Genomic DNA, 6,375 nt, shown 5'->3' on the forward strand with positions numbered 1-6,375 from the left:
ATATTACCTTGTTAGTTGAAACAATAAGTAATAGAAAGTTATCAGAAAGGCCATAACTATCAACAGATGTTGCTAATCAAAGAAGAAAAGCTGCAAAAATTAGCGCGACAGAGCAGTTCTGTTACTCAGTAGTGTACATGGGTTAATTTTCTGTTAATTACAGACGGACGCTGTAAAAGATAAGAATCTTTTGCAGCAGACGAAAAATATACAAGATAAGAATGTATAGTATGAAGATTAACGCTATTATTATATTTTATCGGCCGTGTACATCAGCAGTAGAGGACGCAAACATGTATTGTATTAGCGAATCAAACGAGACAGCTACATATGCATACATATATGTCACCTCAAATGACATTTAATGCGGCGTCTTAGAGTATACAATTTGTAAGCGCTTCATAAGATATCTTAGAGCCCTTTTGTTTGTTTCATTTTAGTATATACATTATTTTTTTTTTATAAAATGAATAAAACCAACTCGGATTATTTTGTTATATGCTTACTCTGGTATTGATATGAATGCTTTCCTATGTTGGCTTGTCACAGCTGTATTGTGTAGATATGCTTATTTTACATAAAAAGAATAGATTCTTTCTTATCATGCTGCCAAAAATATTTCAGTTTTTAAATTGATATAACTATTTATTTTTATATTACCAACAACGACAGATAGTCAACATAGGGTTTATGACATAACGAGACTTGAAATATGTTTTCGAGTTTTTTTGTTATACGATTCGATGAAGGTCTATGTCAAGATCTTATGTGCAAAATTGCAGGTCATTCACTCGTTCCGTTTTTCCGGAATAATCATTTTTATTTTTACAAAATCACCTTTGAACGAAAAGCTTTTAAACGATTTTAACTTTAATTTGACTAAGAACCAAAATACATATCGATTTTCTAAGTATATTTCTTCATTTTTATTTTTATATATTTCCGTTTCAAGTTCTATTTTTGATCTATGTATGTTTTTTTTTAAATCTTTTGGATTGAAGGAGCAATGGGTCGGTGTGTGTGTGTGGGGGGGGGGGTATCCTTTTACGGTAATAGCGGAGCACTGCATTTTTGTATGTATTTTTTTGTCCGACATGCATACAATTATGTTAATATAGTACTGTTGATTATACGTTATCATAGCACAAGGAAAACAATGTATCAAAACAGCAGGGTCTCACCTAGAAATTGTTGCACGTGAATCCCCTGGTGATTATTTTATGCTTTATCATATGTCATATCTAAATGATTAAATGTGCGTATTCTTCATCTGAATCTTTCTATAAACAAAAGCCGTGAATAAACGCGTTTTTTCGGTTCGTGGATTTATGTTTAATATGGTTTAATGTAATTATATGTGGTTTAAAAAGGTGTCCAAAATTTCTTCCGTTTGTGGATTTAAGTTAAATAATGTTTTAATAACGGTCGTGTTTAAAAACGCGTGTTTTCTTCCGTTTGTGGATATAAGTTTAATGTGGGTTTAATAACGGCCGGGTTTTAACGCATGTTTTCTTCCGTTCGTAGATTTTAGCTAAATGTGGCAAACGCACGTTTCATGTTAATTTTATCAAATAAAAAAATACTTCTAATTCATCAAACACTTTATGGGCTTTCTTTTAAGAAATAGGAACTCATTTATGTATTTATGTATCAATCAAAATCAGATAATTCATGTCAGGAAAAAAAGTTTTATATCTTTAAAGATAAATAGTGATTAGAAAACGGATGATATTATGGTAATTTATTGTCAATTTTTTAGTTTATTACATAAATGATTCTCGTTTCATCTCCGGTAGCAAATTTGATTATTATTATCATTATTACTATTATAATAAACTTATCAACAACAGGTGTAATGTTATAAGAGTAAATAAAAACAGGTAATGTTTTTTTAATACATTGTAAGCACAATATTAAACAAAGATACATTGTATCATTTTTTTCTTCAAACGCAGAAACACACCGCTGCTGATTGATTATTTAATTTTTCTATTGGTTTGTTTGTTTGTTTGTTTGTTTGTTCGTTCGTTCGTTCGTTCGTTCGTTCGTTTGTTTATTTATTCATTCATTCATTCATTCATTCATTCATTTAATTTTCATTTTTACCCAAGTTTGTCGGAATTTTCAACCATTGTGCAGCTTAACGAGATTTTATTCACAGTACCGTGCAATAAATTAGCAGATTTTGGGAATGTTATAAAAAAGCAGAATCATAAAAAAAGCGGCTCTAAAAAGAAATGTATTACTGGTTGTTTTTTGATTGATTCTTCTTGGATTTCAAGACTTTGCTAATACCAGGTATATTTCTGCCCCCTTTATTGAATAATTGTTGTATAATTTTACATCTTCCTTGCAATTAAATCTTAAAATATGCTAAAAAACAAAAACAAAATGACTTGAATTATTTTGCACAAACTCACATATTGTTAAAATGTGGCGTTTTGCAGTGGGTTGTACGGTGTCATGTTTGTATTTTATTGCCGTTAATTGTACAGAGCGGAATCGATGTGACTGATTTATTCATTGACATATTTTCTCCGGAAATTATTTGCATTACATATTTGCAAGGTATGGGTAATTCCACTTTACGTTTCATATATATATTGTAATATAGTACTATAATAAAAGTATTTCCTAAAAGATTTATCTATATTTATGGAAAGTGATAAATCGCAGTCTTATATCAAATTTCGTACTTCATATGTCCCACATTAACAATATAAACACGTGCGGAGGAATATATTGAAACTGCGTATGTTAACTGTTGTTAATTTAGATTAAATAAAAATAAAAACAGTGTAAAATTTTTAACAAAAATATTAAATAATCATTTAAAAGGCACATTATGCCTCAGAAACGATTGTTTTATAATTGACATAAATAACGTTTAAATACTTATTTTAGAGCATATTTTAAATGCATATCACCAGTTGAAAGTAACTATGAAAGAAACCAAATATGAAATTAAAGCAAAATGTAAACAAAAAAGTATTTTGACTTCCACACAATTTACTAAATCACTATAACTGTACTTAATGCCGAAAAGCAACATACGACGCAAAAGATAGTTCATTATTAGCCAAATAGTAACTTTTTGGACACTGCAACAGGAAACCAAAATAAAAAGCTTGTTATAAATGAAAATAAAAGCAGCCGGTGTCCTCACTTTTACCGAGGGAATTGACCCTACAAAGTAAGCAGAGTCGACGAGGATGGTGTACTGGGGTGGGTAAGCCCCTAGTACGAATGACGGCTTGAAAGGCATGCCCTTTGCATGTCACCAACCTTCCTTTTAAGGGACACCTCCTTTTCTCATATTGTCTCAGGTTATTGTACATTAAGGTTCTCATTGACCGCCGTACAGTGACCTATTTGTGGCTCAAAATTCATATCTTTGGCTAATTCTCCCTGGAAATTGCTTGGAGGTAAATTAACCCCTATTTTGTGCTTCAAAATTCTTCTTTTAAAAGAGCATGACTGGTGGCATGTCCGGGATTCGATTTCTACAGCGAAATCTGATTTTTTGTGTCATTGCGGGCAGATGGACATTCATTAAGCATAGCCTACATACATAAAATTTTTACAACCAAATTTCTAATAATGTATTTTTTTCCGACCTCAACGCAATGTATGATTTTATTTTCTAAGAGGTGTGTAAAAATGTAAGAGAATGTGACAGTATACTCTATGACAAAACTAAACAACAACGTGAACAACAACAAAAATAAAAATAAACAAACAAAAAATGTAAAAAACACTAATTACGGAATACTCTAAGGACCTTCTCTTAGAGGTTTATAACATATCCTTAGATGCCCTCCTATACAATGTAAGGCTGCGCACATTTTAAAGGTACATTCGAATAGTTAAAACTGTTTTAAGTGAAAATTTGTCTATAATAGAGGGTCTCATATATCATGAATAATTATGTTGATATCTTTTAGGACATGTATCATACCGACAAACCACAAAAGAATATGAATATTGTTTATAAGTGAGAGATACGTATTTTTATAAATCTTTCTAGAACAAAATACCGGTATCAGAAGTTCAATTGTTAATACTAAATCACTGTGAACTCTATCACCATTGATTTCATACTATCTTTTTCAGAGATATTTTATAAGAGTATCCGAGGATCAAAAATAAAACACTTTCTATTGTTTTAAATGACTTTAGATACAGGTTAGAATATACAAGAATACACATTTATGTTCAACTGATAACAAAATATTGAAATACAATTTATAATGATTTAATTTGTGAAAATATAAGTTAATCCGTGCAGACATTTAATATAATGTGTTATAAAAAGTTTTTATTTTATTACTTATATCAGGGTCTTTCAAATAGAAAGACCCTGCTTATATAAATAAAATAATAACTATTTAACCTATCTAACGATATAGCAAACTATTAACTTAATGAATTTCTAGATATATAATCTATGGATTTAATTAATATTCACTGAACAGCTATCTTTTTTAATACTTATTTGATCACTAAGTGAGCAGTTCGCAAATAGTATCTGTTAGTACGTGCTTGTTTATATAATATTATAATTTTAAGAAAGTTGCAAGAGCCAGTAATATATTAAATGCCCATTATAATTTTTATCAGAATTTTTCTTCTGAAGGTAAAACTTCTAAAAATTTTGGATAGTCTATAAACAATTAGAGAGGGACAGTAAAAATAATGGCAGAAAAAAACAGACTTCTTTTTGTTATATACCTATCCTGAAGGTGGTACCGTCGAACTTGGCATGACAGAGAATCAAGGAGAAAGGGACAGTAAAAATATTGGCAGCAAAAAAAAAAGACTTCTTTTTGTTATATACCTACCCTGAAGGTGGTACCATCGAACTAGGCATGACAGAGAATGCACGTTTAGTGTTCATAACAATAAATGTAAAAAGATTCCATTATCACGCCATCTGTCTAAAGGTGTGAAGCAGTGTGTATAACTTGTAGCCAAGGTGTTATCCTGCTGACTGCACAAATCAGATCACACCAAGATAATCTCACCAAGATAAAGGAAACATCAGTATGTTGAGTGTGCTAGGCACGCGCAATCAATTTGTTCATAATTGTATTAATAACCATACATTATGCGTTATAGTGATTGCACATTTTTCCCCGCGATTTTTGTCTCTTTTTTCTTCCCGAGCAGACGATTGAAAAAAAGAACCAACGTGTGTATCATACATAGAATAAAAAAACGAAAATCAGTGTAAAAAGGTTAAAAACTATATGTAATGTATTAATATATAATGTATATATATATCAAGATTATGTTATAAGTAGGCAATGCAAAAACAATACAGAACTTGCATACAAGCATATGTATAATATATTTCATCATAAAAGAAACATTGAAGAGGGCTTCACATTAAATAATCTACAATACATGGTATTTATAAGAAAATGCTTAATAAATGCAATAGATAACAAATAAATAATGTTGCCGTTATAACTATACATGCAACATGTTGTTACAATTGTTTTGAAGCTGATTTAGTCATAATGAATAAATAATAACTTTATTATAATGTTACATTGAAATATCTTTGTCTTATATTTATTGGAGGTATACGGGCAATTGGTCATAGAACATTCACCCATCCTCACGCTTGAAAACTGTATTTCTTGGACATTTGCCGTTATGTATCATGTGACCAATCAAAGAGTCACCTTCTGATTATATATCGGATTGGTTAGTAATTCATGGGGCAATACTAAAATTAGCCAATCGTATAGTCCTGTCATGAATATGCACCGGATTGGTTGCTATTTTTAGCACAGAAATTCATTTGCCCAATCATACTCTAGTTTGGATTCTGAAAAATGTTTGCAATCTCAATGCCCACCAGTGGAAATAACAACTAGAACAGTGAATCCACATAAAATATGTATAAAAGATACAGTTAAAATAGAATAAATAAATAAATAATTAAATAAAAAAAAAATAAATAAAAACCTCGTCAGAATAGTTTAATGTCTTGAGCAGATTCTGAAATACGTAAGTTTCTCGCCAGAATCTCGGTAGATACGAAAATGTTAATCATGCAAAAAGTTACAAGATCAGAGAACAATTATTTTTCTGGTTCATTGCCGTTTTAATCATATTCAAATTCTCCTTCTGTGTTTAATTGTAATATAAAGATAAAATCTTCTAGTGAGTTGATAATATTTACAATGCATTTTTATGTAAGAAATAATCTGACTAAGTTTGTCTATTTACTTCGATATTTTTTGTTTTGTAAAAGCAGATTGTTCTTGAAATTTATAGCTTATCATCTCGCTAAATAAAACATGTTTAGTAATAGTCTCTATGTTTTTGTCCTTTTCTTGTGTACGTACTTACAATGTTCGTAAA

Source organism: Ruditapes philippinarum, unplaced genomic scaffold (genome assembly GCF_026571515.1).
Source record: "Ruditapes philippinarum isolate M1 unplaced genomic scaffold, ASM2657151v2 ctg274_1_1_1_1, whole genome shotgun sequence".
Taxonomy (NCBI): domain Eukaryota; kingdom Metazoa; phylum Mollusca; class Bivalvia; order Venerida; family Veneridae; genus Ruditapes; species Ruditapes philippinarum.